Source organism: Nothobranchius furzeri, chromosome 5 (genome assembly GCF_043380555.1).
Source record: "Nothobranchius furzeri strain GRZ-AD chromosome 5, NfurGRZ-RIMD1, whole genome shotgun sequence".
NCBI lineage: Eukaryota > Metazoa > Chordata > Actinopteri > Cyprinodontiformes > Nothobranchiidae > Nothobranchius > Nothobranchius furzeri.
Window position 1 is genome coordinate 55,235,921 of NC_091745.1, and position 14,524 is coordinate 55,250,444.

Below are 14,524 nucleotides of genomic sequence, written 5' to 3' on the forward strand. Positions count from 1 at the left end.
TCAATTATCTATCTATCTATCTATCTATCTATCTATCTATCTATCTATCTATCTATCTATCTATCTATCTATCTATCTATCTATCTATCTATCTATCTATCTATCTATCTATCTATCTATCTATCTATCTATCATCTATCTATCTATCTATCTATCTATCTATCTATCTATCTATCTATCTATCTTTTAATATTTTATGGTTTTTATCTTTTTTATGTCTTTAATCCATTTTATCTATCTTGTCTGTCTATCCTTCCATTTTTATATACATATATTTTTTCTTTTTCTTTTTTAGAATTTTTGTTGTTTTTATTTCTTTATGGATTTTATCAGTCATTACAGCATCAGCCATCTGCTTTTCTGTGCAAAAGTCCTAACAAATGAATCCGTATCTAGGCCTGTTGTTATGGCCTTCTCGTGAGCCAGAATGACTACATTTCTTTTTCTCTCATGTAGTGTAGTACAACGGAACGGGGTAAGAACACGAGACAAAGTGGAGAAAGAGCTCTCACATGATGCTGCTGATATTCCAATAACAAGGGAGGTCACATACATGTGATGGAGCTGAGGAAAGGCACCCATGTAGATATTTGCAAACGGTGGAGAAGTCTACAAACTCTTCACTGTTATCATCATCAGTGTTTTTGAATTTTATCCAACATTATTTTTGCAACAAGAATCTCAGTGGAAAGTTTGTCACTGTCACTTCCTGTCATTTTCTGCAGAGGACTTAACATGTCAGGATCCAGAAAAGAGGGAGACTGAGGTTGAAGGCAGTTAACGGCTTTCATGAGATCAAGATTGCTTTTGGAGAATCTTGTCTCCATCTCTACAATGACTATGTCCAAAATGTTGAGAAGAGCTCTCTTCAGAGCCTGGCTAGGAGTTGTGGAGTCTTCTGCGTGGCTCACAGTGGACATTACAACACTACCTGTTAGCAGTGAGCTTGTTTTTCTTTGTCTTTTAGCAGCTGGTGCAGGTGTGCTGGTTAATGTCTCACTTTCCTCCTCTCGCACAGCACAGGTCAACAGAGTGAGACTGCAGCATAGAATTTGCAGACTTCAGGGAACCCAGAAACTTTAGGAGGAATTTTCCTGTTTCAAAGAAATTGTGCCTCCTTAACATCATCAACAGTCCTGATGCCTCTGTACAGATGTCAACAGCAGGAGCTCTGTCCTCTGTAACCTCTGACAGGATACTCATAATAGCATCCTGATTTTCCACAAGGCACTTGGTCACATCATGGTGGCTTGTCCACCTGATCTCCAACAGTCGTTTCAGGGAGGGAATGTCATAGTTCTGTGAAACATAATGACGGTGGAAAAATGAGTGTAGAGAGCCTGATAGATCAAAAAAGGCTTTTGCACATGGCTCAGCCTGCATTGCATGGACCAATGCCAAGTGCAGCTGGTGGTTGTAGCAGTGGATGTAGGGAATATCCTTCCCTACCTTCTTCTACAGTAAGGCCTGAACCCCACCCCTGACCCCACTCATGACAGCAGCTCCATCATAGCATTGACTGATCATTTCAGCTGAGTCAGAGAGATGCTCAAGAATTTGGGTGGTAATAAATTCAGCATTTAACTGACTGAGATCAAGCAGACCGATCAGGTGTTCCTCTGGAATGCCATTACAGACAAATCTAACCATGACTGACTGATTCTCCACATCTGTCCCTAGTTCCATCACTTTTAATGCAAAACCCAGCATACTCTGCTTTGTCATAATTATCTTTGATCTTTTTTAATACCATTTTTGCCAGTTTTTCAATAATTTCATTTTGTATGTTGTGAGAGGTGTATTTTGTATTTTCTGGGATGTGTTTGTGTATTTCATAAAATTTGGAGTCTTTGGCCAGTGTGTAGTCTACCATATTTTAGAACAGTCCTGCAGAGAAATCATCACCACTTTCCACGCTGCCTCAAAGTGTCAGTTCATTTACTGCTAGGAACTGAACTACTTCTCCAACAGTTTTTATGTAGTATCTGTTTTCTTTTTTGTTTTGTTTTTTCGATTTGTGTGGGACTTATTAAATTTCCTATCGTTTCCCCTGTGGCCTCTCTTTGGGACATTTCAGACCAGGCTTTTTCATTTTTTCTGTGGCATTGACTTGATGCATGCTTTGTGATTCCCTTGTCCTTTTCCAGTGCTGCTTTCCAATTATTAAATCCTTGTTTTGTGAAGGCCAAATCCCCATCATTATTCCCCCCAAATTTGTGACATGGGAAACAAAAGCACGCATCAAGCTTTACTGAATAATCCAGCCATGGTCTCCCACGATACCAGGCAGGGCAAAATGAGCGCATGTTCTTCCCAAAATGGCGCTTGGGGAAAACAAGAGCGGTGGGTTGGGACGGTGCGCTACTGTTCAGGCCTGTGTCACCCACAGCGACGGCTGGGTTGGTAACGACGGGGACAGCAGGAGGGGCTTCTGTGCTTGTGCAACTGGTTGTGGCGAGTTGTGAAGCAGCAGCCGATGAGCCTGCTTCTGCCGCTAGTGCGTTAACACCGTTGCTCGGCTTAGAAACCAGAAACCTGCGCATTGTCGTGTCAAATCGGTTCACTTCAAAAACAATTTAATGAAGAGAACGAGGCAAACTAAAACCTTGAGAAAGAGTACCAATTAATTCCAGTGACTGACAGAAGAAGAAAACTTCAACCAATGGCTGAGCTCAGATAACAACGGTGCATCTCGGTGATCTGCTGCTGACTATCTGAGGCGTGTGAAGCGAGTGAGACACAGAGAACGAAGTGCGGTGGCTGGCCACACCCTCCCTATGCATCTACCAATCAGCAGCTACTTTGAGAGAGAGAGAGAGAGAGAGAGAGAGAGAGAGAGAGAGAGAGACAGAGAGAGAAAGAGAGAGAGAGAGAGCACTCTGACCCTTTTTCATCAGATCTTTTCAAATTTGGGATTTCTACATGTCATCGCATTTGGGGGGGCAGTTACTATTTTTAGGGGGCATTGCCCCTCCTTACCCATGGCTACATCCGGGCCTGCTCTGCAGGCCTTTTATTGTTGCACAAAAATACTGAATAGTTGCACAACTTATTTATAATATCATGCATGATGGTTCGTTTAACCCCGCCTGCCGACATGAGAGCAAAAACTGCAATAGAAATGCTCTCGTGAAAATGCAGCCCCATACCGGAACACGCCGGTCCACCACAACCGCTCCACTTCGTGCCAAACCTTGCAGATCTCCCAGTCCCAGGGTGGACACACTCCCACTAGCTCACTGAGTTAGTAGTCATGTGTCATCTTGAAATGGCATAGCTATTTAAGGACATATAAGCTCTGCATTCACAACTGCACTTTCACTGCAACCTGAAAGAAACGGCACAGAGCAGCAGTATGCTCTGGAAGTGGAGTCTGCCAAACCAACTAAGAAAAAGAAGAGAATAAGTACACCTGTGCTGCACTCGGTTAGTTTGAATAACTAACAATAAAATCAAAAGACACATCAAATGTGTCAGAAGCTCATCATCTAAAGACAGGAGGTTTAATAGTAATTTCACTGGTAACAAAGAAGAGATTGGCTTTTTTTCTGACCCTATCATTTTATTTATTTATTTTTGTTTATTATTTATTTATTTATTTATTGCTAATTTCCTTTCTGCAGCTAAAGCAGGCTATAGGAGTTGAATAAAGTGTTCATGTTCTGAATGCATGTGCAGCACAGAAGGGCCAATGGTATTTCAATGAACGAGACCTGCAGACATGATGAGCACACGTTTCCACGTCCGCTAACTGACAGCATTCAACAAATCTTGAGCCCCACCCCTTTGAAATTCTTAGAAGGTTGCTCTTTCACAAAATGAAAAAAAAAATCTAGATTATGTTATTGAGTAAAGAGGAATACCGTCAAGTGCAGAACTATTGTAGTTTTTAAGGAGAAACCTTTGAGGCTCTTTTGTGGTTAAAGTTAATATCCATAAACACACACTTACAGTTATTGTTTTGGGTAGTGTGTATATAGTGCGTATTGTGTGTTGTGGTGGATTTCCTGTTTATATCATTTCACTTTTATGCATCTTTTGTTCAGTGACTGCTTTTTATCAAAGCATTCAAATCCACCCAATTCAAATGATGTTGGCAGATTTTTATTTAAATCTAAAGACTTTCATAACAATGTGCCAGAAATTCATGTGTGAAATAATTTTCACTGTGGTTTTAACACTCAAACGATGAAATATAGGAAGCAGTGTGTGCCATGCATGAGAGATCAAAGTATATTTCAAAGATTAGATTAGAGATGCCCTTTAATTCTGGCTCCCTGTTTAGATGTAGTATCTGCCGTCTGTACCACTGCTCAGTCAGGCTGAACCCATCTCTCCATCAACGTCAATTAGATAACAGCCAATTCAGAGGAAATGAGTCTGTACTCCGCTCCAGCGAGCAGCATCTTTGTTTTTAAGTGTGAGAGTGAACGAGAGAGGTGTGTTTTTCTGCCACTTGCAGCGAGAGTGGATCTTTTTTTTCTTCTTTGGTCTCTGTTCTTCTCTTGGGCTAGAGTGGATGAAGCTTTTGTGCAAAACTCAAGGTGCGATTGCAAAATTAGCAATGTCTTTTTTTTTCTTAGCAAGAATGAAATCGGGGTATAATGCAGCCGATTTGGACCTCGTGTTCCTCCTGAGTGTTTTTTCTCTGCTAAAAGCAGCTTGATTAGAATTTGATGAAAGGAAATGTATGACTTGTCTTTATTATATGATCAATATATTTTCTGTCATGAAAAATACACTCAACTTTCCAATCTGAGAAGATTTTGTTTGCCGTTGTTGTGTTTTGTCTATATTTCTCAGAAGCAAATGTGCTCCTAAACAAGGGCTTTCTCACAACAAGAGAGCAGCAGTTGCTGCATTTATTGTTCTTATTTAACAAAAACCATGGCTCCAGTGCCTTTTTGGGCTTGTGCTCATGTGTAACTCAGAGTGCACCGATAGTGCAGGTAGCACTCCAACATCAGCGTTCTGCCAAACGCCTCCAAAGGGTCGACTCCTCACGAAAATAGCTGACGGCGAACTGACTCACAGTGAGAGAAATTCATCATCAAACAGGTTGTGACCTAAAGAGCGTCACCCCCCAAATGAATTTTTTTTCTGATAAACTATATAAGTGCGTGTCTAATCATGCTGTAGACACGTGTAGTCGATAGTTTTGCACTTTAGTGCATTTTAGCTAAAATTTTAATTTAAATTTTCTGCGTAAAACTGTCAGTGTTGTGCTGTTGTCAGGTAAAAACTCTGCACTGCATTTGAATTTAAATCTGCCATCGCTATTGGCTAAGACATACCCTAGGACGTTAGCTGGTACCGTATGATGTCACAATGTCATTGTGAGTCTGTGTGTGTGTGTATTTGTTTGCGGCTCTGCCCTCTCGGTCTGCTAGGCAACAGCATTTGTTGCATTTTTCAAACAGGAAGTAGGAGTGGAGTAACAGTTTGCATCTGTTTCTTTTTTTTTAATAAATCAATTGTAGAAACTTCCACATATTTTATTTAAAAGATATGAGAATTACACTAACCCCAATGGTCGGACTTGTTACATCTTCTGCCTTAGCAACAAAGGAACTACGCTCCAAATGATTCCCTTCAAATTAATAATCATCAAAAACAGAGTAGAACTGTGGAATATTTTTATAGAAATGAGTATTTATTGTTTATGTCAATGCCAGCTTTTGTGATCAGAACCTTTTTTAAAAAACGAGACAATAAATGTAAACAAAACATAAAATAAATTCCCATTCCATTATTGTGTGTGTGTGTGTGTGTGTGTGTGTGTGTGTGTGTCCTAAGGCAGAGCAAATCCAGATTGCTTGCCCCAGTTCCTCAACACTTCATCTTTGCCTCCTTTGGTTCCTTTGCTTGTGTTAGGTCTTTGCCAGCAGCAAACTGGGCCACCCCACCATCTCTGCAGTGCTTGGAGTACCCCGTGGTGGTTCCTCCAATGCTCCACTTGGGCTTCACCTCCAGTCACAGCATCAGTGTTTTGCAGGCTCTCATAGGTTATTGGTGGGTCATTCAGCTGCAGTATTGCTATTGCCACAAGCTGCATTGAATAAGCTCAAATGTAAAATTTACGATGTTTTTTTCTGACAATTAAAATATATGGGTGTATTTTATAACAGATTTAAAGAGTATCTAACCCAGCTTCTGCGTGCACCTCACTGTTCTCACTGAGGCAATTTCTTCTTGTAGCGGCTACATCTCAAGGTTGAATGATGCAAAGAAATTGTCTCTTGGAGGGATGCAGCTGCTCCATCACGACTCTCCTTTTCTGTTGTCTTTATGGTGTACAGTAGCTGCCAGTGTCTGCTTTCCCGAACACACACACACACACACACACACACACACACACACACACACACACACACACACACACACACACACACACACACACACACACACACACTTTGTAATACAATAATATAATTTAAGGAAAGTATTGTGCCTACAGGCTGAGCACAGGGGAGCCAGGTCAGGAGATACAGCTAAAATAATGGGTCTTAAAAACATCAACATGATGTTCTGACAGACAATTCCAGACAAGATCCATATTATTGGAAAGAGGCATCTCTATAGATCTGTGTTCTTACTCTAGGAAACATACTTGGCTATATTCTTTGGATGATAATAACCAGTTCCGACCATATATTTGATATGAGGAACAAAAGTAAGCTCAGGATCCGATTTCTATGGAAGGATTGAAAGACAAGGATTATAATTTATCGCCATAAGGTGCCTCCCTCCACCTCAGGAGGGATTTTTTTCTCTCTGAGGCTCAGGTCTAATGATTAAACCTTCAGTGTTGTCCTGGTTGAGCTGGAGCTCTGCCATCCAGGTCTTTATATCTAAGATACTGTGGGTCATCAGGAGACAAAGCATTACAATGAAAGTTTATCCCGTGTGTCCTGATGACCCCAGCAAGTGGCAACAGGCACAGGTTAAAAAGTATGGGGCCTAAAACGGAGCCTTGGAGGCCACCTTAGTTAGCCTAATGGATCTGTGAGGAACATACAGTGGGGCAAAAAAGTATTTAGTCAGCCACCGATTGTGCAAGTTCTCCCACTTAAAATGATGACAGAGGTCAGTAATTTACATCATAGGTACACTTCAACTGTGAGAGACAGAATGTGAAAAAAAAATCCATGAATTCACACGGCAGGATTTTTAAAGAATTTATTTGTAAATCAGGGTGGAAAATAAGTATTTGGTCACTTCAAACAAGGAAAATCTCTGGCTCTCACAGACCTGTAACGTCTTCTTTAAGAAGCTTTTCTGTCCTCCACTCATTACCTGCATTAGTGGCACCTGTTTGAACTCATTATCTGTATAAAAGACACCTGTCCACAGCCTCAAACAGTCAGACTCCAAACTCCACTATGGTCAAGACCAAAGAGCTTTCGAAGGACACCAGGAAAGAATTGTAGACCTGCACCAGACTGGGAAGAGTGAATCTACAATAGGCAAGCAGCTTGGTGTGAAAAAATCAACTGTGGGAGCAATTATCAGAAAATGGAAGACATACAAGACCACTGATAATCTCCCTCGATCTGGGGCTCCACGCAAGATCTCATCCTGTGGGGTCAAAATGATCATGAGAACGGTGAGCAAGAATCCCAGAACCACACGGGGGGACCTGGTGAATGACCTGCAGAGAGCTGGGACCACAGTAACAAAGGTCACCATCAGTAACACACTACAATGGCAGGGAATCAAATCCTGCAGTGCCAGACCTGTTCCGCTGCTGAAGCCAGTGCATGTCCAGGCCCGTCTGAAGTTTGCCAGAGAGCACATGGATGATACAGCAGAGGATTGGGAGAATGTCATGTGGTTAGATGAAACCAAAGTAGAACTTTTTGGTATAAACTCAACTCGTCGTGTTTGGAGGAAGAAGAATACTGAGTTGCATCCCAAGAACACCATACCTACTGTGAAGCATGGGGGTGGGAACATCATTCTTTGGGGCTGTTTTTCTGCTAAGGGGACAGGATGAGTGATCCGTGTTAAGGACAGAATGAATGGGGCCATGTATCGTAAGATTCTGAGCCAAAACCTCCTTCCATCAGTGAGAGCTTTGAAGATGAAACGTGGCTGGGTCTTTCAACACGACAATGATCCCAAACACACCGCCCGAGCAACAAAGGAGTGGCTCCATAAGAAGCATTTGAAAGTCCTGGAGTGGCCTAGCCAGTCTCCAGACCTCAACCCCATAGAAAATCTGTGGAGGGAGTTGAAAGTCCGTGTTGCTCGGCGACAGCCCCAAAACATCAATGCTCTCGTCTCGAGAAGATCTGCATGGAGGAATGGGCCAAAATACCAGCTACTGTGTGTGCAAACCTGGTAAAGACCTATAGTAATCGTTTGACCTCTGTTATTGCCAACAAATGTTATGTTACAAAGTATTGAGTTGAATTTTTATTGACCAAATACTTATTTTCCACCCTGATTTACAAATAAATTCTTTAAAAATCCTGCCATGTGAATTCATGGATTTTTTTTCACATTCTGTCTCTCACAGTTGAAGTGTACCTATGATGTAAATTACTGACCTCTGTCATCATTTTAAGTGGGAGAACTTGCACAATCGGTGGCTGACTAAATACTGTTTTGCCCCACTGTATATCCAAGATAATGCCAACCTGTGAGACAGGAGCTGAAACAGTTTAGCACAGTACCACTAATTCAACAAAACGATGGAGTCAGTCAGACTTTCAGACCTTATGTCTTGTGGAGGGGGATGTATTGTTAGAATCTATCTCAATAATCAATAAATACAGTACGTTTTTACTGGGGTTGAAAGTGAGTTCACCTGCATTGCCTAAATGTTCCCTTAGGCAGCATGTTGGTTTGGTCTGCTGATCGTCAGATTATCTCAGAATGAAGCAGTGCTTTAGGGACATGGGAGTCCTGAAGCACTTGCATGCCTGGTGGTTATTCATTTGTGAAGAAAGCTTACTATCCAGCCAGGCCTGCTTTCATGTCACATGGTGTTACAGAGGTAGAGGGATGCACCTTATGGCCACAGGCACTCAAAGCCAGTGTCACCAAACTGCTGGTTAAAACAGAGAAATTTACTTCACACCTACTCACGAACTCTGTGACTACCTCCTGTACAAACTCATTAGCCTGTTAGCGGTGTGTGAACTTTATCTCAGGCCCAATCTGGAAATAAGTGGTAAAAAAAATTTAGATTTATCACAGTCTGACCTTTTCAGCATCACAAGTGATTCTGTTGAAGAAAAATTGCCATCTTCTTGAAGTTAAATATATTGAAGCATAACAAAAAGCTGCAGCATGTAGGTGTTTCATCAAACAAAAGAAACCTGCATCATGGATTCCGGTAGTTTCATCAACATCATTAGAGCCACTATCTATTACCACACATATTATACACACCCACTGTGCCCTGTGATTATTTCGATTTCCTGTTCAGAGGCATTTCAGAGCCTCCTCATTCCGCTTTGGTCATTTCTCACATGACACCAAGCGGAACAAAGCCTAATCAGGGCTGGCTTGAGAGGTAATGCATGAAGAGAGCCTACGGATGCTTTTAGGCACTAAACAAAGTCAAGCTGAAGTTAATGGGATAATAATATGTTAACCATCCTTTCGGTTTTACACACCAAGTACTAGGAAAAATGCAAACGGCTGGTTGTTATTTACTCATAATTATCCTGGATGTCTGGGTTTACTGCAGCTGCCTGGACCTTGCTGCCTTGTGCACGATGAGGGATTATCAACAGTCTGTGCGACATTTTCGTCAAGGACAAGTGACAGGTGTTTGGAGTTTTCACAAAAAATGAAAATTTTCACATTTGATGTGATTTACTTTTTTCCACTAACACTGTTGGCAAAATGTTGGAGCAGTTCATCGTGTAACGTGATGAAGGAACCATTTCTCCCCTCTAACAGCTGTTCTGTTTGACACAGTGTCAGTGTGCATGAAACAGGCTCAAGGTCATGCATTCACTTCTAATGTTTACATTCCAGCAGTGAAGACAGAAGAAAGAAGAATGAACTCTTTTCTTTTAATTAATCGAAGAACTCTATTTTAATAAAGCTAATCAAAGCAACTGTTAGTCAATAATAACCATGTGAAGCGTGGCAGAGTCTCTGTGGTGTTTATTTAATCTGTCAGCTGTGATTCTTCCAGATTTGTAAACATCAAGATCAATACTGGGGCAGCAGTAGCTCAGGTGGTAGAGCGGGTTGCCTCATGATCGGAGGATCATGGGTTCGATTCCAGCTCCCGCCAGGGGTATCCTGCTGTTGTGTCCTTGGGCAAGACACTTCACCCAACTTGCCTGTGTTAGTGGTGGTCAGAGGGGCCGACGGCGCCAAATGGCAGCCTCGCCTCTGTCAGACCTCCCCAGGGCGGCTGTGGCTACAAGCAGCTTACCATCACTAGCAGTGTGTGAATGTGAGAGTGTGTGAAAGCGTCTTTGGGTGTCTAGAAAAGCGCTATATAAGTTCAAAGCATTATTATTATAAGTCAGAACAACGCCATTTTGAGTTCAGTATTCGGTCAGCTCTCAAGATCCTCTGAAGTTCATCATTGCTAAGTGGAATACGGACTGGCCATCTGTACTTTTATTTTTAAGCTGAGAACTGCCATGCTGGGAAATCCTGTCGTTGTTGCCAACAAACAACAGTTCCTTCAGAATAAAGCTGAACTCGCTGACCCCAAGGGCGTCAGTTTGTTTTCAGAATTGCTGGGGACAATAACCATACACTTGAGTGGGGTTTAAAAATTGCTGGGGACAATATAGGCTAGCACAGGGGTCGGCGGCTCTGTAGCCGCATGCGGCTCTTCCATCCATCTGATGCGGCTCTCTGTGCTCTTAAAATAATGAATTGATATTTAAATAAAAAGCTTTATATTTTACTGCATTAATTTTACATCTGTATGCTAATTCTAAATGTAAAGATTATCTGCTTAAACCTGAACAGTTCCGACCCGGTCTTACTGTGAGACCGGGTTGACGCGTCACGCTTGTGCGTAATCATATGCGCTTCCTGAGCTGGAGGATGTCAGATTCTGGGATTCTCCTCAGACGGCTCCTGGATGCGTCGCCACATTGGAGACAGAAACAAGCACTATTCAGCCAAAGTTTCATAATCAGGGAACATTTTCTAAGTGACAAGTCTCTCTGAGAGACCGGGTTTGGAAAACACTCGCTTCAGTGGGAGGAACCTTCCCACATGCGCTCTGGTTCTGAGAGCCTGGATTTGTATTCTGAACAGTCTAAACATGTTTTAAAAAGAAACGTATGACAAAAGTGGCACCTGCTCAGTAAAACCACCAACAGGGTGAAAAATATCAAAATATTGTAGGCAGAGACGGGCTACAACTTCTGGATCATCTTTATATAAATCGTTTTATTGATTATCTTCTTATGAAAGATAACTTTGACGTACACGAGTGACCAGGCGCGTTGTAAGCTTTTCAAAAGTGTGGGAGATGTTGTCTGTGCCTAAAATAATTTGATGTTATTCACCTTGTTAGTTTAATTTCCAGAATAGCGGAGCAGGTGCGAATTTTAGACGCGTCACACATGTCTCCGTTTTAAACATGTTTAAACTGTTCAGAATACAAATCCAGGCTCTGTCTCGTTAGATTGGTGTAACTAAAGTTTGTACTGAATGAAACTACATTAAACCATGTTGAAGAGAAAAGGATCCGATTAAATCGTTTCCCCTCATTTACAGTCACGACGTACAGCGCAGTGCGCGTGGCTCTGGGGTTAATCAAGTTTAGTTGTTTCTCTTTGCAACAATCTTCACAGGAAGGCAAAACAGTTAAATGGCAGGTTACAGATATTTCCATTTGACTGTTTATTTTGACAGATAAACTCAAGGATGTTGGCTGTTTTGAAAGAATTACCCCGACGCACACTGATGCGCATGGATGAGCTGACATTTTAATACGCACATCGCAGAGGTAACTTGATTCCCATCAGAACATCAGTTTTATACTGGACACTGTATTCAGCGCGGCTCGGAGTGCTCACGGTGGACAGTGAGCTGAAGATCTGTAGAGGGGTTTGCAGCGCAGCGCAGAAACCGCGGCCAAGTGAGCCATCATAATGACGGCTCACTTGACCGCGGTGCGCAGAACCACAGTGCATGCAATGAGATTTCCTCCCACTGAAGCGGTCTGGAAACCCGGTCTCTCTGAGGGATGTGTCACTTGGAAAAATGTTCTTTTCATGAAATTATGAAACTTTGGCTGAACCGCGCTTGTTCCCGTCTCTAATATGGACACGCATGACGCATCCAGTCTGAGGCAGAATAGCAGCTCAGAAAGCACCTGTAGAGACATTTGATTACGTACAAAGTTTATGTGGTGCAGAAGCGGTCGGGCCACGGCAGGTGAAATGTTCCTACATGAAGTGTAACATTAATGTGTTACTGGACACGCTGGTCTGGTTGGTTAGACCAGTGTTTGAAGTGGAAAACACACACACACACACACACACACACACACACACACACACACACACACACACACACACACACACACACACACACACACACACACACACACACCAATTAAAATAATGCTGATAGTGTGGACTAGAACACAGGTGATGGTGTACGTATTTAAATGATGATCAGGCTGCTGTAAAATGTAATCTCCATCCACATCCAGACACAGTTATCCTCTATTCTTTCTCTATTTGCTCTGCTCTTGTCTGGGCTGACGGTGCTGATGGTGCGCGCGGCGCGCCTAACGGCTGTGGTGCACATTTTACGCATTTGGAGAGGTGGGCTGGATGCTTTGCTTTCACTGGAAGATGGTCCACTTAACGCACGGGTGTAGACTACATATTAATGACAAATGAATGAAAATTAAATTGGGAGTTTTTACTTCATATTTTAGAAATAAAAATGACGGGGGGACACATTTATGACGTCTTTTTAAACTAAATTTTCCAGCGTGACCTGCCTGCTTCACTTAAGTCACTGCTTATTAAGGTCCGTCCAAAATTACCGTGGCCCACCCAAAAGTGAAAACCTGGCGCTGTGCCTGTTATAAACCTCTGCAAATGGTTGTTCTTCACTTTATCAAACTCAGACTTTGTACAGCTTCTGTCAAGATGTAAAATTATGAATTCAGTCGAGCTCTTCCGTCCCTCCCTCTCCTGCTCTCCTGGAAACCCGACATCGGCTGTCAGAAGAGGGAGGGGAAGAAGGAGATGAGGCAAACAGAGTGAGTGCGACTAAAGAAACCAGACTGGTGTGGAGGTGAGCAAACAGCTGGAAAAGTGTGGGTGTTGAATCCCCCACGGGTGCGACGCCCATGCGGTACCGGCTGCTGTCACCTGGTTGTGAGCAGCTCTCTGCTGTCTGAGGGTAGGCCCCGCCCACAACGCCGCGGCTGCTGCGGTGTTTTCTTTACTGTGGGAAACGGGTAATAATGGCTCTTTGATGGGAACAGGTTGCCGACCCCTGGTATAAGATCTGAGCTGGTAAAACAAAAATCCTCAGCAGCAGGCTTTTTTGAAAGTGGGGGGGACACAGCTGCCAATCACAAATTTTGCCGGGGACATGTCCCCGGCGTCCCCGGTTAAAATGACGCCTATGGCTGACCCAAAGGGGGGTCCCTTTGATGTTGTGAAACACCTGCCGCTTTTTACCGGGAGACTATCCAAAGACTGGCTTGTCGCGCTGAGGACGCTGTTTCGTCGGCTCCAGTACCAGAGGAGGGTCCGTGGACCTGGCAGCCTGATCTGTACGGGAGTCTCACTGACGGGTAATGTAGAACGGCACAGATAGCGTCTCATGTGGTTTTCTGACCAAGGTTCAAACGTTGATCATTTAGAAGCAAAACATCATCTCCCACTCAGACTCACTTCTCCCGAACGGAGGTTCTGAACTGACATCACACCAACACACACTCCATCTCACCTTCCATTCCATCAACATCCATCACGAGAGTTAGTCCTGTTAAACTGTTTAAATCATTTCGATAATAAATTTTTCTTAAACGTTTGGAGGTCTCTCTCTCTCTCTTCTCTTGTCTCTCAGTTCATGCAAAGTGTATTAAATTTCCCTGTAATAAAAAGAACCACTCTTCTGATTTAAAAAGCCCAGTGTCCAGAGATGGGGTCCATACTAAATATGGATCATTAATATCTCTGGTCATTAATTAAAATGTAATTCTTTATCATCCATTACAATCGTGAATAGTTTTGTACACACAGAAGCAGATTAAAAGGTATAAGTTTGCTCTTATTGGAAAGCGGAAACAAGCAGCATGAATGTAGTGTGTGTAATGTGAAGTTATGATGTGATGCATTTCTGAAATCAGAAGTGTTTTATGGTAAACCTTCTCAGTGGTTGAGTGTGTTCCCTGGGACTGGGAGATCGAGGTTCAGATCCCAGTTAGGTCATGCCAAAGACTTTAAAAATGCAACCCAATGCCTCCCTGCTTGACACTCAGCTTTAAAGGTTTGGATTGGGGGGTTAAACCACCAAATAGTTCCTGAGCGCAGCCACAGCGTGTGATGAAGACCAA